The 13,785-nt window shown below is 41.5% G+C and overlaps 1 protein-coding gene and 1 long non-coding RNA gene across 2 annotated transcripts in view; one reads left to right on the top strand and one right to left on the bottom strand.

Moving 5' to 3' along the window:
* Positions 1-13,785, top strand: part of ADGRL4 (adhesion G protein-coupled receptor L4) — a 262,937-nt gene that overhangs the window by 47,570 nt on the left and 201,582 nt on the right.
* LOC109286774 overlaps positions 12,794-13,785 on the bottom strand; it is a 63,852-nt gene continuing 62,860 nt past the window's right edge. Inside the window, exon 3 of the long non-coding RNA XR_002094674.1 lies at positions 12,794-12,878. This is a non-coding gene — a long non-coding RNA (uncharacterized LOC109286774). The remainder of the gene's footprint in view (positions 12,879-13,785) is intronic.

Below are 13,785 nucleotides of genomic sequence, written 5' to 3'. Positions count from 1 at the left end.
ATAATCTGTTCCAAGACCTTCCCCAAGATAGAGGTCAGGCTGACGGGCCTGTAGTTTGCCGGATCTACTTTCCTCCCTTTCTTGAAGATAGGCATGACATTGGCCCTCTTCCAGTCATCAGGCACTTCACCAGAGCGCCAAGAGCTCTCATAGATCCGTACCAGGGGCTGAGCCAGCTCCCTGAGTACCCTTTGGTGTAACCCATCAGGGCCGGCTGACTTGATTTTTTTTTAATCTATAATTTGTTAAATAATATCTTCTGAAAGATTGTGTGTGCACGGCCCTCAACAGCCCCTCAAAACTCATTAAGTGGATGTGACAAAGGCCATGTGTATAGAACTGTGTGTTTTAAAGTTTGGAGTGAGATTATTTGAGCAATATTTCAAAAAGGAGGTGGTTTAGCATAGTTCTTTGCAAAAGTTAGTAAATATTTACTAAAAAATTACACAGAAAATTCAATGGTGCTCTGAAAAGTTATTTTGCCAAATTTAGAGACTATTCAACCATTAAAGTGTGAAATAGGGGGATTTTAGTCCTGCTTTAAATGCAAATCTCAATGCAACCTTAACTGTGGAATCATTAACTATAGCTCCATTAGGAAAGAATCCATTTACCGTGCTTACAATGTTAATTTTAATGACATTTTATTTCACTGAATTCATGAAATTGGAAATAAGCTAACATTGCCTTCTTGTTTGGAAGAGTGAGGGTGCTATATTATGCTTTCCCTCCCTCTCCCCCTGCCCCCCAAATAGAGTAAGCTCATCTTATTGGTACACATATGGTACATCTTTACTTTTTGTCTTTGTTTCCTTTGTCAGTGTTTTAGCTGAATGTGACATGTTTATGTCAAATATTGCACTGCAGGTGCCATTTATAGACCCTCAAATGTTGTCAACTGTTAATATTCAAAGGTTGCATCTACATGAGACACTGACTGCACAGTAGCTCATCACTAGTGCACAATAGCATTGCATGGCACAAAGTGTGATGTGATGCACAGTCAGCGTCACCTAGAAACCATTCAGCGATGCTACTGTGCAGTAACTCCGGTTGCTGAGCAGTCATTTAGTACTTGTATATAAAGGTACTTGTATGTATATATACATATACAAGTACTCAATCACTGTGCAGTAATGACTGTGCAGCCAGCATCTCATGTAGATGCAGCCACTATCCAGTTTCTGAAGGATTTTACTACCACTAGGGTAAACCTACAAAACCTACAAAATATGTGATCATCCTATGACTGTAAGATTTTTGAGTATTGTGCCCAATCAAATAGACTTTTACTTTAGAGTTTACTGGAAGCCAGACCTTGCCAACTTCTGGATACACAAGACAAGGATTACTATGAGATATTTAAGATACTAGGTGGAGGAAAATAGACTTAACTCATTCTTGCAAACAAACTCTATGCTAAGTCCTGATCCCTGGTGTTCAATATCTGCAGGTCTTCCTCCAGGTTCAATGCTGCTTAGCTTACATGAACTAGCAAGAGCAGAGCTAAAGGTGATATAGGCTGTAAGTCATGAAACCCTGAAAAGTAGGGATCTTGTTTCACCTGTCAGTGAACAGAGAGAAGAGCAGGCTAGAGCTGCTTGGAAATTTGAGATGGATACAATTTTGAGATGGATAAAAATTTGAGATCCATATGCAGTGGCGACACGTAGGAGGTGCACGGGGATGCACATGCACCCCCTGAGAGTTCCAGTGCACAACCTGACTGGCTGTACTTGCTGCTTAGGCAGTGGGTGGGGGGCCAGTGCCCCCCCTGCAAGTGCCCGCCAGGGGGTGGATCACCATGGCACTCCCAGAAGCGGCCGCAGCTACTTCTGGAAGCAGCTGCAGCAATTGCAATTGGAACCCCCCCTCTGGTCAGCAGGATCAGCCACAGGGGGGCCCAACCTCCAGTCACTGACTGGCCACTGGGGGTGCATGTGCCCCCCTGACTAAGGCGGCACCAGTCGCCCATGTCCATATAGGAGACAGTGCTGTTATTTATTTGCTGAATAAGGAGAAGTCACTGAATGGGCCACACCTCATTTGAATTTCGTTTATGTGACACTTTGGAGCATTTTGCTTAGAAGTTTTGCAGGTGGACAAAACACAACATCCCTCTTCAGAAGGAAAAGGACAAAAGAACTGCACCAGATATGCATAAAGTAAAGGGTTGTCCTGTCTAAGAATAAACTGGAGTGGCTGGATAATGAAACCTGGGCAAAGAGAGGGGCTCCTATCTCCTGTTAGGAGTTTCTCACTGGTACCAGGGACTCAGCTGGTACTGAAGCAGTTTCAAGTTATCAGACAGCTGTGACAGCACAGAGGTTTCCTCAAGTTAGTTGGCAGACCTGAGGCAGGTTCTGAATTAAAGTTTTGCATTAAACCTTGAAAGGGGACTCCACAGCAAACCCCCAGCTAGAATTGCTAAGGGTACATCCACTTATTTGTGATACCCAATCTATGATAATAAGGTTGGTTGGTGTGATGGAGCTGCCTGTGGCAGAGTGTTTCCCATGAAATGCCACATCAGTGCCTCCCTAGTGAAAGATGAGTATGGGACACCATATAGACTCAGCCCCCATGACCTGGTGGGTTACCCCATAGAGGGGACAGGTGAGGGGTGCAGGCATGTCATCAGGCATGAGACCCAAGGGGGATAAGGCTGAAAATCCAGTGAGGGGGTGGACTAGTGGGCCCAGTAAGAGGGCATGTGAGAAAGCAGTAGGCTTAAGTGAGAAGGCTGCATAGTGTAGGGTTTACATGGGTGCGTCTGAAGAATTGTGCATAGGCCAGTCTTGGTGACCAGATAGGTTTGGAGGGGCCCAAGAAAGTGGACTCATATGGGAGAGTGAGGGCAAGTGGTTCAATAATCTAACCAGAGTAAACTCAACTTGTCAGTGCTGGCGCCAGGACCAGAATGGTTGAAGGGCCAGAGTGCCCACCGTGAGGGATGGTCAAAGCCAGGGCCCTAGACTTCCTACTGGCTTAGAGGTGACTCCAGGGCCTGTGTGGCCAAAGGTCCTGGAGGGGACCACTGCTGAGAGGGAAAAGGGCTTAGGGAGCTTTGCAGCCCAAAATGAGGGTAAAGTAGATCACCTGTGGAGGAGGGATCCAGGTGGGGTCCAAATGCTGAATGCATTGTGGGGCTGGAGCTATATAGTGATGCCATCTACGCAGCATGGGACATGGTGTAGGAGTGGTATGGAGCCGTGTATTACGCCCTTGTCATGAGGCAGTAAAATGGACAGCTTCCCACCTTATAAACACCTACTTATCAGTTACATGAAAGACATGGAAGGCGAGTCAGGTGGGCAGACTGCCCTAGACAGGTGGGCGGGCCAACAATTTGACCGGCCTCAAGATGGCCCCCCATCACAAGTGCACACACATGTGTGGCAGCTGCTTCAGGAGTTGGGGGCCATGCTGATAAGGCTGTGCCAGGAACACAGTTTGAAAGGGCAGGGCTGGTAGCCCTCAGGAGCCCAGCCCCTCACTCTGCCTAGGTCCCAGCCAGGTCAGAGGCCAAACTCCCATGGAAGCCAGTCTGGCCCAGCCTCCATGAGGGTTTGTCCCCTGACCTGACCATGCAGGGGCCAGGTCAAACTCTGTGGGAGTTTGGCTCCTACCTCATCACACAGGGGCCAAAATCTCATGGAGGCTGGACCAGGCTCCATGGGAGTTTATTCCCTGCCCCAGTTGGGACCTGGGCAGAGCAAGTAGCCAGTGCCACTGTGCTCCATGCTGCTACCAGCCCTGGCCCTTCAACCCCTCCCTCCTAGCACAACTTTACCAGAACAGACCTCAACACCTTGTGTGGGTGTGTGCCGCACTCCCTACCCCAGATTTCCCTGACCCCCATCCCAGATTTTTTTTCTTACTTCCTCTTTCACTTATCACTAATAGGTCCAGAGAGGTCTTGCTCCCCCTCTATGTGGCACTGGTCAGGCCGCAGCTGGAGGACTGTGTCCAGTTCTGGGCGCCGCACTTCAAGAAGGACGTGGAAAACCTGGAGAGGGTCCAGAGGAGGCCACTCATATGGTTGAGGGCCTCTGTGGCCAGCCCTATGAGGAGAGGCTGAGGGTCCTGAATCTCTTCAGTCTCCGCAAGAGGAGACTGAGGGGGGATCTTGTGGCCGCCTACAACTTTATCAGGGGCCAGCAGCAGGGACTTGGGGAAAGTCTGTTCACCAGGGCCCCCTTTGGAGTCACCAGGAACAATGGCCACAAGCTGAGGGAGGATAGGTTTAGGTTGGATATTAGGAAAAACTACTTCACTGTAAGGGTGGCCAGAGCCTGGAATAGGTTTCCCACAGAGGTGGTGCTCTCACCTTCCCTGGAAATCTTCAGGAGGAGACTAGATAGGCACCTGGCTGGAGTCTTATAACCCCTGCCACCCCCAGTGCTCCTTCCTGCCCATGGCAGGGCATCAGACTAGGTGATCTGTCTACGTCCCTTCTGACTCATTGATTCTATGATTCTATGATTTCTATAAATTTTGATGATTACCAAAGGAAATATTTTTCCTTTGGTCTATGAGTGTCAGGTGAAATTGATATCTATCAATGTCTAATGATAAAAATAGAATCCTCCCAAGCATATAGATAGGGCCTGGCATGTGCACATGTTCGTTGGAGCCAGGAGCCATGCTGGGAACCTGATCTAAGTGAGCTGGGTTGGGGGAGGCACAGGTGGGATCATGGCAGGAGAATAGCAGATCCATAGTGGGGTTTGGTGGGTTGAGGTGGGGGAGTTGTCTGTCCAAAAGTTAGGAGGGTCAGGATCCTAAAAATAGCCTCATGAGGTGAGGGGAGGGGGTTGTAAACATGCAGGGCGGCGGCTGGGGTGAGCAGTTAGAATTTCATTCATTTGGAGCTGTACTCCATACATGTACATACATGTACATATAATTCATTATATTGAATTAACAAATTCCAAATCTCAGATGAGTTCTTCCTCTCCAGGCTCTGCCAATCCTGGACAATAAACTGTACGGAGGGTGGAGTGAAGAGGGGGTGACTAATGCTTGAACATACTGCCTCAACTGCTCACAACAGGAAGCAAAGGATCCCAATTAGTACTATTTTCAAAGGAGTCCATAGGGTTTTACACAATACCTATTATTAGTATACTAATGGCTGGCCTACCCCTTTTCCCTCCACCTGCAAAATACTCTTTGTTTTAAACCCTTGCAGTCAGTGCTTATGGTTGTGAGGAGGTAGATATTCCTAACTCCTCACAAGCATCTGTGTAAGGTAATTTAGTTCCCCAAGTTTCTAGGTAGAGGTGCTGCCTATATTTCAGAGCATCATAAGGTAATTGGACCTGGCCTTTCTGCTGCCAACAACATCTGGGAGAAGTGTTAAGTGGGGCTTTTAAGGTAAACCTGTTTTGTTCTTCAGATGTTGCCCAAAATTTTAGAATTTGGGTTTTAACTTCCTTTAATGTAAAGTCAACTTCTTTATTTGAATAGGTCCATTTTAATTAGACTTCTTCATTTTAAAATAGCTTTATGCTATTTCTCCCATGCCAACACTCTATTCTTTATTTAAACATCAATGATGGAAGTGAATATATGATTATAGAAACCTATTACAAAATTATGTCTGCCTACTGGCTTAAAAAGCAATCAAACATCAACATCATTTTTTTTCTCATAATACATAAAAAGTTGGCAGTCAATGAGGAGAGTGCCTTTTCTCTGTGAACAGTAAATCATCTTTACATTAATGTGTTTTAACAATGTAGATAGCTTTGGCATATCAGGTTTAGTAGGACCAAAAATGAGCAATAAAATGGTGCTAATTGGTATTCACTTCTACGAAAGTTTAGGGGTGTGTGTTTGGTTATCAAAAAAAAAGCCCCACCTTCTCAGAATATGTTACTGATAAGGGAAATCTTTTTTCTATCTGTGTGTTACTGAAAGAGTATGGCTATGATTCCTGTGATTCTGCAACTTTCTTTCAGATGTGATCCCTGTTTCTGTGATCATTGCAAATGAAGCCTTGGTTGCTGTGATGTACTTTACATGGGGCTAAATCTTAGCTAAATACAGATATTTAAGCTGCTAAATGCAGCTGACTACCTGTTCAGTGACACTTCCAGGTAGCAGTTGTATGGTATCTACTCATTGTCAACTGGTTGCTGAATTGACATAGGGCATTAATTTTGACCTTTAATACTCAAAACAGTTTGTAATATTTTTGCTTGAGAGACCATCTTTCTCTTCCTACTATTATGGCCACTGATGAGACCACCAAAGAGGCTGAACCTGGATCCTCATTAATTTAAAAAGAGGGTTTCAAGTAGTGCCTTCATTGTAAGGAGCCATCAAAACCAGAACAAGGTCCACCTTTTTACACAGAATAGCCTGAATCCAACCTTCAAGAGAGGTGTATGCATTTATGTATACAGAGTTCAGAGGATTAAGTTTACTGAGGGTGAGGACTGCATGAACTAGTGGACTTTTGTTTGCTTCATTCTAGTTTGAGTGTTGCTTGAGGGGCTGATGCATACTACTATTTAAATCATTGTTGTTCTGGTTACTTGCGTAGGGCTCCTAAAGTTTTGCATAGGATATAGATTCATCTAAATAACATAGTCTATTTTTTCTGTTCACCAAAGCGCATATAATCTTCTCTTCAACTTCTAGTGGAATGCATAATCAATATATAAATAAACATGAAATTACCTGCACATGTAAGATAAAAACATGCTACATAAGGATATCTGGATTGCAAGTTCAAAGGCAGACAATCAGTAAGATCACAGTTGATAAAATGAACTAAAGCCAGAAAATCCAACTCGGTCTAGTGCCAAAAATATTTTTTTCATTTAATTTAGCTTCTAATTGAAGATGAGAATAAAGCAGACTAGAAATGTCAATTGAACAAGTTTTTCAATCTGTTTTTCATAATCTCTTGCTTTATAGACAGGCTCCTGTTCTCTTGTTTTACAAACCATTACCTTTCTCCCTCCCTCCCAGAGGAATTTTGTTATGTCTGTAATGCCCAAACTGTAATTCTATACCAATGCTATGTGGAAAAAGGCGTGGAGACCTCCTCCTTTGGAAGGGAATAGAATTAAAGTATAGGTAAGTTTTGTTCATGGGACAGAAATAATAAGATGACATGTAATGTACAGACTTGACCAGAATATAAAAAATGCAATTATAGCTTTCCCTGTTATATGAGGAAAGTTTCCTAAAACAGCATAGCAGATCAGCTTGGTACAGGTGTATATTGAATAATTCTCTCATTGGCAGTACTTTCTTCTAGTCCTGGTTTTCACAGATCCTTCCAGTGCTGTTGTAATGAACACACTGGGAGCGTCCAGACGAGCATGGACGTTTGTTTCCCTGGGGACAAGTACTGGCAGTGCACCTTGCAATGCTGCTAATTGTCCCTGGGGAACGCCCATACAATGTGTGCTTTCGTGCGCAGCAAGTTACCCCAGGTGGGGAAAGGGGGGCTGAGGCCAGCAGTGGGCTGGCCCCAGAAGCCTTACCTGGGGTCTTGGGGGTCTCCTGGGGCTGCACCAGAGGAGATTCTGCCAGCAGCCTCAGTGTGGCTGTGGGTAGCCTGGCTCTGCTTCTGAGTGGCACACGCTGCCCGTGCAAGCCCCACTTCGGGGCTTTTTGTGTGGGGGGTTTTCACTCCTGGATATCCAGGGTTCAAAAAAAACTGTGGGGGGAAAAAAGGTGGACACACAGGCACCATGCCCTTGCACTGCAGAGAACATCTGAATGTGCGGTATGTGGTACTGCAGACATGTTTGTGGCACCACATACTGCACCGCTGTGCTCCTCTGCATACGGCCAATGAAATCATATCATTCTTTCTTTTTTTTTTTTACAAAGTTTCACAAATACACAATACAAATTCAATCTCTATGCAACTCTAAACTCCTCTTCACTGTTAAGGTAAAAGATGAGATGTCTCACAATTCTGAATATACAGGAGTTCTGAATAGAGTATGACATGTATAAGGCACATACCAAATTAAAAATTACTGAAAGAGGTATTTTTCTTCCCTATGTTGCAGTCCGCTCATTAGCCTCCAGGCAGATTCATTGCAAGGTTCTGATGGTTATACCAGAACACTTTCAAAACTCATTTTACTTTTTCGTATTTATTCTGTTTCCATTTGTTTTTAGCTTGGACAGTTAAACCAGTCTAATCAATTTCTTGTTAATTCTTTGCTACCTGGTCTGTGCTAGAGCAGTGTCTTCTGACTGGTGCACCACTACTGCAAGAGAATGTTTCCTTTGCTTTGTTTTTAAATTACTTTTAGTTTAGATTTTTTTTTTTTACAAAGGTATATGCCACTTGGTCTGGGGTTTTGTAAAAATCACTCTTACAAAAGCTAAATTTGGAATTAAGTTTGACCTGGCCTTTGATGTAACTGAAAGAAAGGCTTATATCTATGTTTTTGTGATATGCTGAATTTAAATTTGACTGTTTGTTCTGTTTGTATGTGTCAACGCAAAGGTATTGCTCTGTAAATGTTGCATACTATCCTGTCCAATGTGTTTCAGCAATGGGGGAAATTGGCATAGACCCTCAAACTATTATTTGTAACCTGACTATTCACAGCTGGAATAGCTATGGATTTGTTATTTGTAAAACATCCATGAATTTCACCACAGGCCTTTCCAGCAATGTTGAAGCATCTGTGAATCAAACTGTTCCCCAGCTGTTCATTCACTACCTGCAGGTTCCTCTAGCATAAAGTCGCCATTAATACCGATGGTTACACTGAACCCCTGATGAGCTCTTACAACACTGTTCCCCTCGGACTACAGTGTTCCCCTCGGACTACAGCTCTTACAACACTGTTCCCCTCGGACTACAGACTAAAGGCAATAATTCCAAACAAGAAAAACAGTATTAATTCTTCCAATAAAAAGTTCTTGGCAGTGTTTGGAGTGACTGCCAGTGTTTTGGTGGCAACTATCCATGTTTAAATCTAAACCCCTTTTTGTTTCATTCTTTTTGCACTAGGTCCTCCCTTCTAGGCAGAAACTCCCATGGTTATTTCCCATGAAAAGAATAGGGAAAATTTCCATGGGGGAGGAGGGGAAGATTCAGAAGCTATGAAGAATTACAAATGCCAGACAAATGGGTTTTTTTAAAAGCTTATCTGCAAAAGCACAATTGCTTCAGGATCACTTAATAAATAGCCTTATTAATAAAACCTTAGAAATTTTAATTTACTTTTGCAGTGACATACATTTTAGGTTTTAATTAAAAGCTTTTAGTGATAGTTATTTGAATCACTGCAGTCACTCTCTTTAAGAAACAGGTTGCAATTATAAATCATTTGGTAAAGATTATTTGAGTATATTTTTGCTTAGGGGAAAAAGAAAGAAAAGACTTGGAAAAGAATGAATGCAGCTACAGTTTTTGATAACTTTCCACACACTTGCAGAAAACTACTACATCTATTTAAAAATTTATACGTAGAATTTATTGAAATTAACAGCACCAAATCCTCTGGTTGCTTACCCAAACTGCATACATTTCAGAAGTTAAGGCACTTCCTAGATTTCTTCTGTGACTGGACATCAAGCTGGGCATTTTCTCAGACCGGATTTTCTTGGAAGACATTCCCCTCTAGGACAGGAATAATCCTACAAGTAAAATGTTTCCATAATAACTCAGTGATCCTACTCACAGGAAAACATGGGGTTTGAACCAAAGCTCAATGACATTAATCAGAGTTTTCCCATTGACCTTGCTGTTTTTTTAGATCATAGTTTCATAGTTTCTAGGGTCAGAAGGGACCTGAGCAGATCATCGAGTCCAACCCCCTGCCATGGCAGGAAAGAGTACTGGGGTCAAACGACCCCAGCAAGGTGTATGTCTAGCCTCCTCTTAAAGACCCCCAGGGTAGGAGCCAGCACCACTTCTCTTGGAAGTTGGTTCCAGATCCTACCTGCCTCACTGTGAAGTAGCGCCTCCTGATATCTAGCCTAAATCTACCCTCTTCCAGCTTGTGAGCGTTATTTCTGGTCACTCCTGGCAGTGCTCAGGGGAACAGGGACTGCCCCAGTACCTGCTGGTCCCCTCTGACTAGCTTGTAACAGGCCACTAGATCCCCCCTCAGCCTTCTCTTGATCATGCCTACACACAGGGAAACAGAAAATATATGGGGAACAGTGCTGCTAGATCTACTCAGGTGAATTTTGTCTAGTGTTTCCTATTATAACACTTTTTTAAGTTGTCTCTAAGTTTGCCAAATATTAGCTGTTCGTGGTGAAATCTTGTATGATGACTGTCTGGCTCAGGTAAAGATTTCTGGAAGGTTTCTGCAAAATGTATTCAGCTGATTTGGATACCATGGTCAGGGAAAAAGTATAATGTTCTGTTGTGAAGTTTTTGGACTTCCATGCCATGGAGTAAGAGTTTCAATTTGTCTATGGTCTTTGTGTCAGAAATGTGGCTAGATTCTCAGAGAATTGAAAGAATAATTTTTTAGACATGCCAGTGGCATCCTGATCCTATTGATTTGAATGTGGTTTACATTATTACTCCCTATTTTGAGATGGATTGGAGATTATCTAGGAAAAAATCTCTTTATAATCAACCCATTTTCATTGTTACTTCAAACTATGTGATGAAAAAAGTATTAAAGTCAAATTCCTAATAGACATTAGAATTATGTTCTTACTTGTTTCGTTACCAAGGTGAATCTGTTACTAATTAGCAGAAAATTGTCCCACCCTAAACAGTGCCAAGTTGGGGGCCAATCCTACAGGGGGCACATGCCCCGCCTCTTATCCCTCCTACCAGTCACCTGTGCCTTTAGATTTTTTTCTGTATTTGCCTAAATGTGTTGTACTATATCTATGTTTGACAAAGTCCAACTTGTAATCCAAATATGTTATTTGTTAAATTCTAAGTTCTTTGTTGCTTTATGTTTTCATTCAATCTTTAATAATATCCAATATAGCCTTTGTTGCATGACCTATGCAAGAGACTTTTTAAATATAGGTACCGGGGGGGAGGGTTGTATGTTTGTTTTGTTTTAATTCCATCTTTAATATTATTTTGATGCTTATAACTTCAGCAGGCTTCCAATGTCACTATTTTATAACTAAGTTGTGATGCCTTCCCAAGATTAAATTACTGATGAAGGCATTTAACCAGAAAGGACATTTCAGACCTATTCTTGAAACCTGGAAAAGGTGTTGACCAAATGTATAAAATCTACCAGTTTTGATATCAATAACATGATTTCTTTTTCTAAAAATTAATATTTGTGTTGTGTTCTTTGGCATTTTACTTTTGCACTGACATGCCTATGACCCTAGGATTACTTGGATCATTAGCAGGTTCTGGCTACTTAAAAGTAATCCCGGATTATTTTATCTAATCAAGTGTAGTGTAGTGTAGCATATATATACATTCTTTTACATTTTTCAGGGCTATAGTCTTTTTGCACCATGGAAGTCAGTAATAGGAATCTTAACCTAAATTATGTGAGGGACTTAAGGATTTCCACTAATTATATAAGTAGGAATCATTCAAGGGAATTCAAATTACTCTGCTTTGGTTTGAAGATTATATTGTGAACTGAAATAGCATAAAAATGTAGAGGAAGTGTAGACCAGGCCATAACTGGTTCTCGTGTGTGTGAATGTTTGTTTTTAAATGGAGATGTGTTTCTTACTTTTAAAGGGGGAAGAATCTTTAAGTTTTCTTCTGAATGTTGTTGTCTTTTCGTCAGTTTTCACCATTGTGAGTACTACTATTTTCATTCAAGGTTCATCAAATAGTCGCTAATGATTATGCTGATCTGAGTTTCTGCACTTGTTTTCTTTTCCAAAATATCCCCTTTCAAAAGTTTTCACATTGCTCAATGAATCAAAGCCAGACAGCATTGCAGTTTACTACTTTTAGAAGCTTAGGATCCTTATGGAGACAGAAGCATCATTTTACAGGTATTGTTAGGCAAAAAAAATCTGGATATTAAGTCATTATTTGTACATTAACAACTTTTCCCCAGGTAGGATTTATCGTTTCAAGACATTTTGTTTTGTGTGTAACTCCTTTTTTGTCTAATCACCTCTAAAATTATGAACACTCTAAGAATAATACATTCTGAATAGCAAAACAGCTTGAAATATTCATAACTAAGAATGCAACTGGTATTGCTCATAAACAAAGTTGTTTGGAGACCCCTTTATTAATTTTTAATTTATTTTCAGTCAATTCCTTATTACTTCCAAATTCCTGTAGGGGATTCTGTTAATTAGTCATGTGTAAAATATTCATTAAAAACAGCTTCCTATTTTCTTCTTTTATTGCAAATTTACATTTCTAATCTTATAACCAAAATAAATGCCATTGGGTAGAGGGACCATATTAATTTTGATCAATCTCTTGAAATACAAACCCACACAACAAAAGATATGGTAATGAAACCACAGTAACATTGAGATACCATGTAGTCAGAAACAGGCGTACAAATGTCGAACTGTTACCTTACCGAGGCAGGTGGAAACAACAAAAATCAACATTAGGAAAAACATAGAAGAAAACCTGCTTTCAGCAATATTGCTATCTTATGCTTAACACTGCTCCACTGATGTTGATTGAGTGACTTAAGCTATTACTTAGGAAGAGTAAATGTGACATAACCAAGTCCAAAGAAAATGGATTTCGAAAAAAATATATATTTTTTCTTCATATAGTTGTTCAGTTTCACTTTAGTTTACCTGATAATAAAGTTAAAGAAGCTTAGTCCTGAGATTTTGTTACTGGAGTTCGTATGGATTTTCTTTTTCTTTTTTTCTTTTGCTTTGCCATGTGCCTCTCTTCTGTTCCTGTGGGTGTCCATTTTCTGGTCTCAGCTCAGTTCCTGTGGGCGTATATTCTATATAGAGGGAGGGACAGGTAGGATATTAGTACTTCTTTCTCCCATTCTTCCTCAGTCTTGTGGATTAGACCCTGATCCGACAAATCTGTATTCATATATTTAGTTTTAAGCCTGTGATTAGCTCAGCTGAAATGAGTAGAATTTCTCAAGTGCTAAGAAGTTAATGGTGTGCATATGTATTTGGAGGATCAGGGCCTTAGATTGATAACATTTAAAGGTAGGGAGATGGAGTGTCTGACTACGTGCTTGCATGGTGTCTACAAATATAGGGCAGCTGTCTCAGTTGGGCGCTACCATTTAATACAACCTAATAAATTACTGACCCACCTTCCATTGCCTTGTAATACAATGGTTTATCACATTCCCACCCACATAGCTGTGGATAGGAAGTGTTTTTTTTCTCAGTTGATTTTTTGGCAATAAAAAAGAAAAAGAAAAATGTACAGAAAAAAATCCCCCACAAACTGTCTGCAAAAAAGTTCTGTATGCAAATCAGAAGCCAAATCTGTAACCTGGCAAAGATCTGCAAAAAATTAGGGGCTATTTTTTTCTCTCAACAGGGCACATCTCCCACTGATGTCAGACATATGGCTAATTTGCAAAAATAAAGCCAATTTTGTTTCTTTTCTCTTTTGTTGTCAGGATGGCAGGCAGGCGCTCAGCGAGAAAGTGTTATTATTCTTGTTCACCTTCCTAGAGAAGAGATATTAAAGAAGCAGGAGAAGTGTGCTAGCAATGATACCAACTGTAGAGTCGCAACTTTTAAAAGCATAAGTCACAGCACCAGGCAGGCCAAAGCTGAAGTGTTCAGCCTTTCATTTCTTTTTTTATACTAAATAAAGAAGTAATTAAAATGTCCTCTGCCAGGCAGCAAAAATGGGAGGGGAGGGGAGGGGAGGGGAGG

This window comes from Gavialis gangeticus, unplaced genomic scaffold (assembly GCF_001723915.1).
Source record: "Gavialis gangeticus isolate Ggan-Ray unplaced genomic scaffold, GavGan_comp1, whole genome shotgun sequence".
Taxonomy (NCBI): domain Eukaryota; kingdom Metazoa; phylum Chordata; order Crocodylia; family Gavialidae; genus Gavialis; species Gavialis gangeticus.
Note: the sequence above shows the minus strand (reverse complement) of the source record. Positions and strands in the feature narration are given on the sequence as shown.